The sequence below is a fragment of the Pinus tabuliformis genome, chromosome 9, assembly GCF_031772625.1.
Source record: "Pinus tabuliformis cultivar Carrire ecotype Pingquan chromosome 9, CPIR1, whole genome shotgun sequence".
NCBI classification, from domain to species: domain Eukaryota; kingdom Viridiplantae; phylum Streptophyta; class Pinopsida; order Pinales; family Pinaceae; genus Pinus; species Pinus tabuliformis.
In genome coordinates, this window is record NC_142307.1 from 231,085,072 (window position 1) to 231,098,735 (window position 13,664).

Consider the following 13,664-nt stretch of genomic DNA (forward strand, 5'->3'; position numbering starts at 1 on the left):
GAAAACTAGGTTAGTTTGGTGATCAACGAGGGATTTATTAATATGAAGAACATGGAAGAAAGAGACCAGGGGGAACTGGGAGAGGAGTGAGTTTATACGATATAAATTTGAGCATAGTTTTGCCTTAGAGGGGAGAGTGCCTATTGGAAGATGTCTAATTATATTTTTGGAATCTCTCACTACAATGAGCTTAGGGCTATCTTGAGTAGAAATGGGATTTAGTCCTATGTACAAGGCATATGATCAACTTGTTTTTTGGATGTCGGTCCTAGATTCCATGAGAAAGATAAATCAATATTTCCTTTTCTATCAAGAAGCATCCCACTCGTACTTGCTACCCTCACGATTATACAAATTTTGATTGAATTAGTTTTGCGCAATCACTAAAAGTTGCGATGAGGACAATCATGTGGTAGCTTGTCTTTGGGATAACACTATAGGTAGTCCATTATTGACTCATATTGCATGGGGTGAACTTTGCTTTTCAGTAAGTTTTTTTTTTTCTTTTCTTTCAAAGTACGACCTTTAAAACAATACTATTGACTTGAAGAGGTTAGCAATACAAGTACTTAATTTGTAAGAGTGAAAGAATCATTTAAAAGCAATTGATTAATATAAAACACTTCATTTAATTAAACCATTACAACGTAAAATATTATTTCATCAAAGTTGCTCAATTTTTTATTTTGTTATTAAAGAAATGTAGTAAAACTTTTACTTTTAATAATAAATAAATAATATATTTTTTTTTTTGTTGCTGCTGCGCACGCGTCTAAACCCGCGATCGAGCCTCGGCCTGGGAACGCCTAAACGAGCTTCAACATGGATCCTCCGGATCCACCCGGTGGGGATCCGGAGCTGCAAAGAGTCTTCTCCAATCTGGTAAAGTCACTCCCTCCGCAAAGACCTAGACCAACAACAACAAAGTTTGTGAAGAAGCTTGATGTATTACAGGAAGTCCAACTGCCTCCTACCATTCCGCGCATGGCAGCCATTTCCCTAGCAGAGAAAGGGTTAATCAGGCAATTTACAGGACTGTGGCCATCACCCAGAACAGTGCAAAGATGGGTCGAGCGAAACTGGTCGGACAAGATCCAGGGTAAAATATCCATCAGATTCTGTGGCAGAGGATATTATACTTTTCATTTTGAAACCAAAGAGGATAAAGATCTAATATTCAGAAATGGGCCTTACTTTATGGACTCCAGGGGTCTCTATCTCAATAAATGGACTCCGGATTTTGATCCAGAACTTGATATACCAAATGCGGTTCCAGTTTGGGTTAGACTGCCTCATCTTCCCCTTCACTGCTGGGGGGACGAGTCGGTTAAAGCAATAGGAAATGTGGTTGGGAAATACATAGATCGCAGTGAACCTAAAGACAACATGCAGGCGTGTGCGCAGATTTGTGTTGAAGTCGATCTGGGTCGAGGACTGCCGGAAGCGATCAAACTGAAAGTTGATGACTGGTGCCATATTCAGCGGTTGGATTACGAGCAGATACCCTTCAAATGCAAGGTATGCCACGAATATGGACACTTTGCAAATAGATGCACTAAAATAGTTAATGTAGAATCTGATGAGCAGGATGGGCAATGGGAAACTGTAAAAAGGAAAAAATCATCTCCACCCCTCAAATCTATGGATCCTGAGGCCCCTGGTCCTTCCCATCAGCAACCCTCCTCCTCCCAGCAACCTCCCCTTCAGAATCCTTCCTCACCTCCTCGGATTCCCGATCCACCTATCCCTCCATCCTCTAATCCCTTCGAGATCCTCTCTGGGGCAGACTCCGGTCCTATTTTCCCTTCTACAGATCTACCTCTCCATCTTTCTCCTCCTCCCATCACCCAGCCCTCTTCTGATCCCCCTTCGTCTAGGATTACCAGGAGCTCTTCAAAGGAACATGGAGCGTCCAGTGATGTCCCTAAAAAGCATGGGCCTGGCAGGAAATCGGCCAAGCAACAGAGGGAGGAAAATGCTCAGAAAGACATAGCCATGGGTTCCCAGACTCCAATAGAGTCCTTCATTCTTGGACACTTGGAAAAAGAAAATAGTAACAAAGGCAATGAGAGGCGAGCACCTCTCCATGTAACCAGTAAATCATGATGAAAATACTATCTTGGAATAGTAGGGGATTAGGGCACCCCTCCAAGCTAGTTGCCCTCAAGGATTTAATACATAGTGAAAACCCTGAAATTGTTCTTATCCAAGAAACAAAGCAAGATCAGTCAGAAATTAGTAGAGTAATAAGCCAGCAAAAGCATTTCAATGGATGTGCAAGCGAAGCAAGAGGAGCCTCAGGCGGCATACTAACTATGTGGGATAGCAATAAATGGATCTGTGACTCCACCAGAGTTCACCAGAACTGGATTCGAGTCAAACTGGAAAGCAAAACTGGTGGCTCAAAGGTAACAGTTTACAACATATATGCTCCGAATCAGTACAGAGAGAAAGAAGTGTGTTGGAACACATTGGAAGCAAGTATAGAAGAAGAGCAGAACAATAACCTCATTATAGCAGGAGACTTAAATCTGGTGATGCACGCTAACGAAAAAAGAGGAGGAAATTTCACCCCTGATCCTTTTAGAAGTCGACTTGAGACCATCATGCAGGAGCAAGACCTTGTTGATATTAGACCCAAAAACCGTAGGTACACCTGGAGTAACAGAAAAATTGGTGCCGACAATATCATGGAACGTCTTGATAGGTTCCTTATAAGTATAGCATATCTGTCCACCTTCACTACAGGCCATTCAAATATTCTCAATGTTTCTGCCTCTGATCACTACCCAATAACGCTTACTCTTCATAGTCAATGTCAGCTAGGACCCATACCCTTCAAATACTGCTCCATTTGGAATCGTTCCCCAGCAGCAAAAGATGTGGTGCGGCAGGCTTGGATTCAACATGTAGAAGGTTCGCCAACTTATATTTGGGAGACAAAATTGAAGAGAGTAAGACAGGCTCTAAAAAATTGGGCAAAGAACAATTACCAAGAGCCCGAGGTGAACAAAAAGAAAATTAAGCAAGATCTAGAGGAAGTGCAGCAAAGAATTGAAGCTCTTGGGCTATCCCAGCAAGCTAAAGAGCAAGAAACTAGATTATACTCTCAGCTGAGTCAAACTATAAGGGATGAAGAAACAAAATGGAGACTGAAATCAAGGCAACTCTGGTTGCAAGAGGGAGACAAAAACACATCTTATTTCCACAAGCAGGCCACGGTTCGAAAGGCCAGAAATACAGTGAGCACAATAATGGATAATGAAGGGAACAGTTACAACACTCAGGATTCTATAAAGGAAGCAGCCACCAAACACTTTAATAGCCTTCTGACTGAGGATAAAGATGAGGAGGATTATTCAAGCATGCTGCAGCACCTGTCTAAAGGAGTCACACAAGAAATGAACAACAGTCTCAGAAAAGAAGTAGAAGAAGAAGAAATCCAAGCAGCAATTTGGAGCTTACATCCAGATAAAGCTCCAGGGCCTGATGGGTTTCCAATCAACTTTTATAGAGAATATTGGCAGATGATCAAAAAAGATCTCTTAAAGATGATTCGTTGGGTTCTAAAAAAAGGCAAAATGGGGGGATTTACCAACTCCACCTATCTAGCCTTAATCCCAAAAGAGAATAGACCTTCCACTTTTTCAAGATTTCGGCCAATATCTTTATGCAACTCAGCATATAAAATAATTTCAAAAATTCTAGCATCCAGGCTCAAGCCACACCTCCCATCCCTGATCTCAGAAAACCAAGGGGGCTTTCTCCCTAATAGGCACATCACTGATTCTATCCTTCTTGTGCAAGAGGCCATCCACTCAAGCTTAAGCAGAAAAGAGAAAGGGTTTGTCCTAAAGCTGGATCTTGCCAATGCTTTTGATAGGGTAAGGCACTCCTTCCTGTTTGTTGTTCTTCATAAAATGGGATTTGACCCCTCCTTCATCACAATGATCAAAGCTTGTATAACAGATCCCTGGATTTCCCCTTTGATTAATGGGAGACCGTGTGCTGCATTCCAATCTTCTCGTGGCCTTAGACAAGGCTGCCCCCTATCCCCTTACTTGTTTATCCTTATGGCCGAATCATTCAGTCAAACCTTGGATTACAACCGGAGAATAGGTCTAATCACTGGCATCAAGATTGAACAAGGAACAAAGAACATCAATCACTCTCAATTTGCAGATGATACTCTCTTAATAGGAGGAGCTTCCATCACTATAGCAAGGCGCTTTAAGAAGATTTTAGACCAATTCATGGATTACTCAGGTGGGAAGGTCAATCAGATAAAAAGTTGTATATATGGTTGGAATACACCAAATCACACCATCCATAACATTGCAAGTATATTTGGAGTCTCCTGCAAACTAGTCTAGAACCATTTCTCCTATTTAGGGATGCCAGTAAGTATGGGACCGCTGAAAGCTGATACCTGGAACGAAATTCTTGACAAAATAAAGAGAAAAATCCAGCAATGGGGCACCATGTGGCTGAATCCAGCAGGACGACTAGTTCTTCTAAAATCAGGTATAGCTTCTCTTCCCATATATCGTTTCTCCTTATATCAAGCTCCTGTTGTTTTCCATCAGAAAATGGAAAGAGCCCTCAGGCATTTTCTTTGGCAAGGAGGGAAAACGGATAAAAAAAAATTCAATCTTGTAAGCTGGAAGAACATCATTCAATCTCAGGAAAAAGGAGGATTAGGCATCAGATCACCAAAATTGCTAAACTTAGCACTTGGAGCTAAAATAGTATGGAGGATGATCACAGGGCCTACAGCGTGGTGGAAGAAGGTTTTAGAAGCAAAATACCTGAACTGCACAAGGCATCAACTCCTGGAGACTAATATACCCAACAGAGATAGTACAAAAATTTGGCAACTCTACAAGAAGGCCATTACCTTTATGTCTCAGAATATCTCAAAGGTCCCAGGAGGGGGGAGCAGCATCAACTTCTCCACAGACAGAATTTTAGGGCAGCATCCCATTGGAACAAAAATGGAGGCAATCCCTGCCATAAACTGGCTCAATGGCAAAGGAATAATGCACTTGGCTCAAATATCACAATGGGACAATCACTCTCAAGCATGGACAGGTTGGAAATTCCCGGATCATCCCAGGGAGCTAGACACTAGCCTCACTGTCCTAAAGAATCTCCTACACAGCAAAGCTCCGATCCAAGAAGGCAAGCATGATGGATATCGTTGGGACCCAACTAGAACTCAATACATGGTTAAAGATGGACACCAATTTCTATGTGATAGCAACTTCCATCAGGAAGTATGGAACCAATGGAAACTTGTATGGAGAGCAGAAGCACCCCCCAAAGTCAAATTTTTCATTTGGCTGCTCTTGAAAGGAAAAACACTAACAACGGAAAATTTAAAGAAAAGAGGCATAATGGGGTCATCCAGATGCCCAAACTGCTGTAGATCAGAGGAAACAATCCAGCACTTGTTTATAGAATGTCCGGTGGTTGATGAATGTTGGAGAAAGATGGCTTCAATAGGGGAAGCTTCCTGGGAGCCTCAGGCAACTATTGCAGAAACGATTCACAAATGGAGGAAGAACTGTCCATGGAAAGAGAAAAGGAGTAAATTGGCACAAAGGGTATGGAACACCATTCCTCTAACCCTTTTATGGCGCATTTGGTTGGCAAGAAATGGAAAGGTCTTCCAGGAGAAAGGCTGCAACACCAGGATAATGTGTCACAAGGCAAAAATGTTAGCGGTGGAGACAGTCACAAACCATACCAAAGGCAAGATTGAGGCAACAAATTATAGCATGGAAGAGAGAAACCTGATCAGCTATGTTTTAGAGAATATTGCTAGCGCTCAGGAAACAAACCAAGGAAGGACACAAATGAAAGAAACAAATAGCGCATGGAAACTGAGGTTAAAGGATGAGGAATTTTCGAATTGGCTGAGAAATTGTAACAGGTTCTACTTATTTTTTGATGGTGCTTCTAAATCGAACCCGGGCCAAGCCGGTGCAGGGGGTCTAATTTGCAACGCAAATGGAGAGAGCATACTTCACTTCGAATGGGGGCTAGGAGAGATCTCCAACAACAGGGCAGAGGGATTAGCATTGTATCAGGGCCTCACACAGCTGCTAAAGTTAGGGATAAGAAAGGCAGTGGTGTTTGGGGACTCAGCAATAATTATCAGGCTTATGGCGCAGAGACAGAGCACGCCGAATATCCTCCTCCAGCAGATAAACCACCGGAATCAGATCCTCCATGCTTCAATGGAAGAGGTCGAATACTATCACATCCTACGTGGATTGAACAAGGAGGCTGATAAGCATGCCAACAGGGCATGCGAGCGCTCCAAGGGCAGCCTGAGTTGTAATAACACTGTCTCTCTTCAACCATTACCATGAACCTACAACATTTAGTCAACAACAGGTGTACCCCAGCTGACAGAATCAATGACATCAGACAAGTAATCAGTGCCGATGACAGAGCAGGTAAGGTAGGCAGGATTTGGATCAGAAATGAGATCAGAATATCGATTCAACGCATGGGAATCAAGAGAAATCCAGGAGAAAATCGTCCTTGCAGAAGGATCCCATTTGCGGTTCAAGATATGCATTTGACCATTCCGTGGATTACTGTGAGACGTAGATGGGCATCTTCCCGCCCTCACAGCATGCAAATGGACTCTATTTATACCCCAGGTGGCAGAACTCCTCAATACATTAAGAAAGCTAGTTTCTACAGGCAACAGGATATTATCGTTCCCGTCCATCTCCAATCAGCCCGAGGTAGTTGTTATAGCGCTCAGCAGAATCATAACAACCCTGCGAGAGTTGTGGTTGCAGCCTGCTGTAAGCGAAGAGCTCAGAGGTCCCGCGCTAAAGAGGCCGACAACGCAGACAGGGAATATTCAGTGATAATGGACCGCTCAGAAGATTGCTTCCACTGCAGAGACCTTCAGGCAGAGTTCGAGGAGTTGAGAGCGCAACAGCGTGCACTGGAGGACCAAGTCCGAAGTTTGGAAACGCGAATGGAAGATCAGTACAGAATTCTCAATGAGAAGTATCGGGCAGAGATCAATCTGTTCCTGCACAGAGTCAATTCCCTACATGAGCAGTTCAACAACTTGGCCAACCAGTGCAGCCACGCAGAAGAATCAATAGTAGTCCTCAAGTTCATGATGGACAAAAAGCTCAAGGAAACCCCTTCTTCCTCCAGTGCAAAACAGAATGAGCCAGACCCATACCCAGAAGAGTCCACAGCTAGGAAGATCAGCCATATAGAGATAGATTAAATATGTTTTGTAGCTGTAAATTTTGGTGTTTGCAATATGTAAGGATTTACAGTAGTATAAGAAGCCTTAGAGGCAGGAATACTAGAACAAGGATCAAGGAAGGGACCCTTTTTGTAATTCCTTGGATCCACGATGTTCAGGAAACATTGTATGTATGGCGAACTGCCTCTCTTTTTTTTCAGATCATAATATAGCAACCGAAATTTGTCTAAAAAAATAATAATAATAATTATTAACAATTTAAAGAACTCAATAAAATATTAACTGATTATCTATAATTTCTCAATGTGTAATTTTTTATCATCAATATTATGAAATTTTAAATTATAGTAATCTAATATAACTAGTTGCCTAAACATGGGACAAGACGTTTACTTTTTATTTATTTATTTATTTTTTGTGTGGGTTAAGTAAAAACATAGAGTTTATTAATTGGTTATGAGGAAATTATAAGTTATAGACAAGGATTCAAATCGAGCACCCTTTGACATGAAACTAACTAAATACTTAAGAATAGCGGTGACAATCGATTGAGCTAACCCCTTGGACCAAATTATTTAACTTAGTTATAATACAAGTTAGAAATTATATTTTAGAACATTTAGGTATGAAGCTCTTTACCTAGTAAGAACAATATCACCCTCCTTGGCCACATTGAATAAATAACTGAAAAGTTCATTACATAGATTACTCTAATGGGCTTTATAACTATTACCCATTTGCATTTCCATTGATAGGGGAAATATGAGTGGTTGTTGTACTTCCATTGGCGCATTAAAACAAATATTGAAGATGAGATGACAATGACAAAACAAAACAACTAAGAAAGTTGTACTTTACATCATTAAGTTGGAGGTTGAATCAATTATACGATTTTTTTGGATGAAAACTAGAGGACCTTTTTATTAGCAAAATCTACATTACAGAGATGTTAAGTTGAAGTACATAGATCTTAGGATCCATCAAAAGGCACTAGTTCATGACTGTGGCTTCTATACAAATTCTTGAAAATATACATGAAAGGAAGTACATATTATCCAACAAAAACTAACTTCATAATCTTATAAAAGATGCCTAATATGGAAATTGTCAAATATTTCATAAGAAAACACCTGGGAGAGGCCAAAATCCATTAACTTGTTTTGATCCCTAGGGATGGAGCATTCAAATTCGGAATTAAAGGATTGGCTATGTTTGTGGATGATGCGTTTGAAAGTGTTGAAGGAGAATTACACTACATACCAACCAATTCTTGGTTTTGGAGATCTTCTTACTATATTTGTAGGACTTTGCATACATCCTAAATATATTGGATAACATGGTGGTGTTAAGCTAAAATTTCCAATGACATTTCAACCCGTGTTGACAAACTACAGAATCAAACTTGAAGATGGTGGAGCATGTAATGAGCTCTTCAATTTCCATTGGGAACTATTGGATGACGAACTTATGCCTACAAGCTTGAAAATCACCATGGGAATACTAGAGAAGGGGCACAATTGGGTCAAAAGGGACTTGAGATTGGGTGCAAGGGGGGGTGATATAGATTAGGGAAGAGCTAAATACAAATGCAACATGGGATGCTAGGCATAGTCTCTAAATCAACCAGAGCCATGATTTCTAATCCCATCACTGGAGGAGCCCTTGCCTTGCAATGATGGAGAGGACGAGCCAGAAAATCCATTAGTGTAGGGGAAATCCCACCTTGACACAGTGTGTGAGAGGTAAATTACAATTGTTGAGACAAGGGTATTTATGTCAAGAGGAGATAGTCGAGTCATGAGCATATGTGTTGCATGACAAACAACATGGGAGATGAGGTACCGTTGATTAAATGGAAGGGGGACCTTCCTGGAATTGTGATGGTAGAACTGTGACTATTGACAAAAATGTCCTCCATTTTTCCTTAGAAAACTAGGCTAGTTTGGTGATAGATGATGGGGTTATTAGTATGAAGAACATGGAAGAAATAGATTAGGGGGAACTGGAAAAGGGGTGAGTTTACAAGATATAAATTTGAGCATAGTTTAGCCTTAGAAAGGAGAGTGCCCAATGGAAGATGTCTAATTATATTTTTAGAATCTCTCACCATGATGACCTTAGGGATATCTTAAGTAGAAGTGGGCTTTTGTCCTAGGCACAAGGCATAAGATCAACTTGGTTATTAGATGCAAGTTCTATATTCCATGAGAAAGATAGGTCAATATTTCCTCTTGTGTCAAGATGCACCAACTCGCACTTGTTGCCTCCACAATTATACAAATTTTGATTGAAGTAGTTTTATGCAATCACTAAAAGTTGCTACGAGGATAATCATGTGAGAACTTGTCTTTGGGCTAACATTAGAGATAGTCCGTTAATAACTCTTATGCATGGTGTGAACTTTGCTTTACGTAAGTTTTTTTCTTCTTATTTTCACTTGCATTTTGAAAGTACGACCTTTAAAACAATGTTATTGACTTAAAAAATTAGTAATGCATGTACTTAATTTGAAAGAGTGAAAAAAAAACATTTAAAAGTGAATAATTAATATAAATTGTTTCATTTGATTAAACCATATTACAACATAAAACATTATTTCATCAAAATTGTCAATTTTAATTTTAATTTATATTTCATTATTAAATAAATCAAATAAAAACTTTTATATTTATAAAAAATAAATAATAATAATTATTAACCATTTAAAAAACTCAATTAAATATTAAATGGTTGCCTATAATTTCTTATCTACAACCTACTCTAAATCAATTCCTAATCTGCAACATACTTAAATCAATTCCTAAAATTTTAACTTTAATTACTTATTCATATATAAAAAATTAAATCTTAATTATTTATTTATAATTATAAATCTACAAATACTTCATAATATCACAATCTATGTATATATGCTTTTCTAAAATACCGTTAAAATAAATTAACGTAAAGTATGAGTTAACATACTCATCACAATGCAAGAAAGAGATCGTCTACCTATTTGTGGAATGCTTTTGTTCAATGTTTAACTTAATTTTCAAAGAGTTAAACGCCATTATTGTGGGTGAAAGAGTGATCTAGCTTAAATGGCAGAACCCTATAAAATAATAAAATATGACTCAACAATAATTTGTGAGGCAACAGGATGGGTTTACATTTGAGCCCTCGGTTTGGCTGGTCTGAAAACAGATTTAAAGTTTTTGATAGGTAAATAAAACTTCCCCTAGACCTTAAACCCTAAACCACATCTGGTTCTGCATTTTTTTTGTTTCTTGTTCGTCTTCATGAACAACTTTTATAATAGCTCTCAGTATGCCCACACTCATTTTTGAAAACCAAAGCATCGATTCCTTACAATGTTAAGGCGAAGCAAAGGGCGATAGACATGCTTTGAACACATGGAACAGTCTGTTGTTTTGGCTCCGTAATATCTAGTTTAGCTCTGAAAATGGCCTCCATCTGCAAATCTGCTAGGCGTTTCACCATAATACCACTGTCCCACTTGTTCTCCGCAAGGATTGTGAATAGGCCTCACAGGATTATTCCCACTGGGAGGATCTCCCATGGCATTGGATCCACATTCCTCCGTTCTATGACATCAACAATTACGGTTGATCCAGGCGAAGAACAGATGCTAGAGGATCCCCTAATCTCAGAAACTCCAACAGGCGTTCCGGAAATGGAAGAAGAAGAAGAAGCAGATCAAGCTCAGTCAATGGAAGAAACAGGTCAAGCTCAGTCAATGGAAGGCACCATCAAGCCCAGAGTCATAAGAGGTAAGTCCAAATACCCTACAGACCCAGTTGATAATCTCTGTCAAATCATGGCCAGTAGGCGTTGGAGCTCTAGATTAGAACACACCATGAAGCTTGCAGTTCCAACATTAACCCATGACATAGTGATGCAAGTCCTAGATAAAGCAGAAACTGCAGCACAGGCCTATAAGTTTTTCAAATGGGCTGGAAAAACTGGATTCAAACATGATAGGTTTACATACTTTTCCATCGTTGAAATCCTCGGCCGGGCGAAAAAACTCAATGCTGCAAGGACCCTCGTGTTTGAAATGCCCAAAAAAGGAGTCCAATGGAATGATGATGTCTTTAACAGCCTGGTCAAGAGCTATGGCAAGATGGGGATTGTAATGGAGTCCGTTAAGATTTTTGATAAAATGAAGGAATTGGGCGTAAAATACACTGTCTTGGCATACAATAATTTCTTCAGTGCTTTGATAAGGAGTGGGAGGACTGCCATGGCCAAGCGATACTACAACAGGATGTTGAAGGACGGTCTTAAGCCCGATATGTTCACCTACAATATTCTTATACGGGGCTTTTGCATGTCGTCCAAAGTGGATGCTGCTCAGAGGTTTCTGAATGATATGATCACCAGTGGTCGGGGTCCGACGATTGTGACATTTAACACTCTCATTGATGGGTTTTGCAAGGTAGGGAGATTAGAGGATGCCCTTAAAGTATTCAATCAGATTAAGGAGAAGGAACTTGTTCCAGATGTCGTGACATATACAACATTGATCAAAGGTTACTGTAAAGAGCACCGTGCTGATGAAGCGTTAAAATGTTTTAAAGAGATGGTGATGCAGGGTGTGAATCCAGATCGTGTCACCTATGTTGCTCTGATACCGGGCCTCTGCGAGGCCCAAAAAATGGATGAGGCCCAGAAGCTTTTAAATGAGATGGTGGAACAGAACTTTACACCCAATGCTGCATTATTCAATGCATTGATAGATGGTCATTGCAAGGCAGGCAACATGGAAGAGGCAGTCGACGCTCTTGGTCAAATGGCCAAGTTAGAAATTTCTGCTGATCTTACAACTTACAATACTTTGATTGTAGGCCTTTTCTATAGAGGGAAATTCGATAAGTCTATTGAGATCTTTGATGAGCTTTTGCAGAAGGGTGTTTTACCAGATCCAGGAAGTAATGACTCTACTACCTTTGATAATTACTATCCCATGCTCAAATATCTCTGTGAACAAGGCCAAACTCAGAAAGCAGAAGAGCTCTTTAGAAAGTTGCTTAAAAAGGGTGCTCAGGATGCGACGGTATTCAATACTATTATCACTGGCCATTGCAAGGAGGGTACACCTGAGGCAGGTTTTGAGCTTCTCAATATAATGCTAAGAAAAAATCTTTCTTTGGACAGTGAAACATACAACGTCCTTATTGAAAGTTTCCTGTGCAAGGGACTGCCGGCAGAAGCCAAATATACTTTAGACAAGATGATGGAAATTGGTCATCTACCCAATGCTTCTACATTCCGTTCAGTGATTGACGGTCTCTATTCAGATGGCAGATTTCAGACTGCCAGTAGGGTTATGAAATGTATGTTGGAGAAGGACATAAAAGAAAACTTCGATCTTATTCCCAATATTTTGGAAACTCTTCTGGATCGTGGCCATGTGGAGGAAGTCATTGACCGACTTGAGTTGATGTTTGTAAAAGGCTGTGCTCCCGATCTGAACAAACTCTCGAATGGTCTTTGTGAAAAGGGGAAATCTTTCACAGCTTGCCAACTGCTACAATTTGCATTGCAGAAGAATTGTAATATAAAGGCTGCTACTTATGACACCGTTCTCAATGGACTTTGTGCTGATGGCAAAGCTAATCAGGCCTTTTATCTCTTATTTCGAATTACAAAGAAGGGTTCTCGTTTCCCCACTCTCACCTGCTATGAAACTTTAATCAGTAGTCTTCAAGCAGAAGGCAAAATGGAACAGGCAGAGCTTGTCTCAAGTAGATTTATGGGCAAAAGCAGTAAAGGAAAAGAAGTTGAAAAGAAAGCCAACTAAATTACTTCAAACTGTAGATTTTTTATTTTTGGTCTTGATGTAGAATTACAAATTGGCGAATTTTCAAGAGAATTTATATATGCCATCTTAGGAGACAACAGAAATCTTCAATTGTCAGATCATTTTATTGGAGAGACTAGAATTTATACTCTTTGAATCTTGATCCATGTGGTTGGATCTGATCTGAAGATCATCTTTATCAAATGAGGTGTGTTGTCCTTTAATATTATATCTGGGAATAATTAAGTCATTGCAATAAAATAAATCGTCATGAAAAATCATTAACAGTCATCTTTCTGGCGTGGTTTGGGGTCAAAAGAAAATTTCTTTTGCCATTGAGCTTCGATACATTATTTTTCTCTTTGCTGTTGGTGTATCAATTTTATCAATTCATATTCATTTCTAGAATATCAGTTTTTGACAAATTACCAGGTTTTATAGCAATTGTAATTCTTAAATAGTAAATGAAGTTAGTTTTTGCAAGTTCAATGCTTCAATACAAAAAATAAATCACAGGCATGCTGATTATTCAGTAATACTTCGTTACACAACTTTTTCCTTTAGCTGTTAAAATATAGATAGAGGTGGCAGTACCAGTTACTGATTTAC

The 13,664-nt window shown here is 39.6% G+C and overlaps 1 pseudogene; it reads left to right on the forward strand.

Annotated features, from left to right (window-relative positions):
• Positions 1-10,367: 10,367 nt before the first annotated feature.
• Positions 10,368-13,346, forward strand: LOC149148037 (large ribosomal subunit protein mL102 (rPPR5) pseudogene; annotated as a pseudogene).
• The last annotated feature ends 318 nt before the right edge of the window (positions 13,347-13,664 follow it).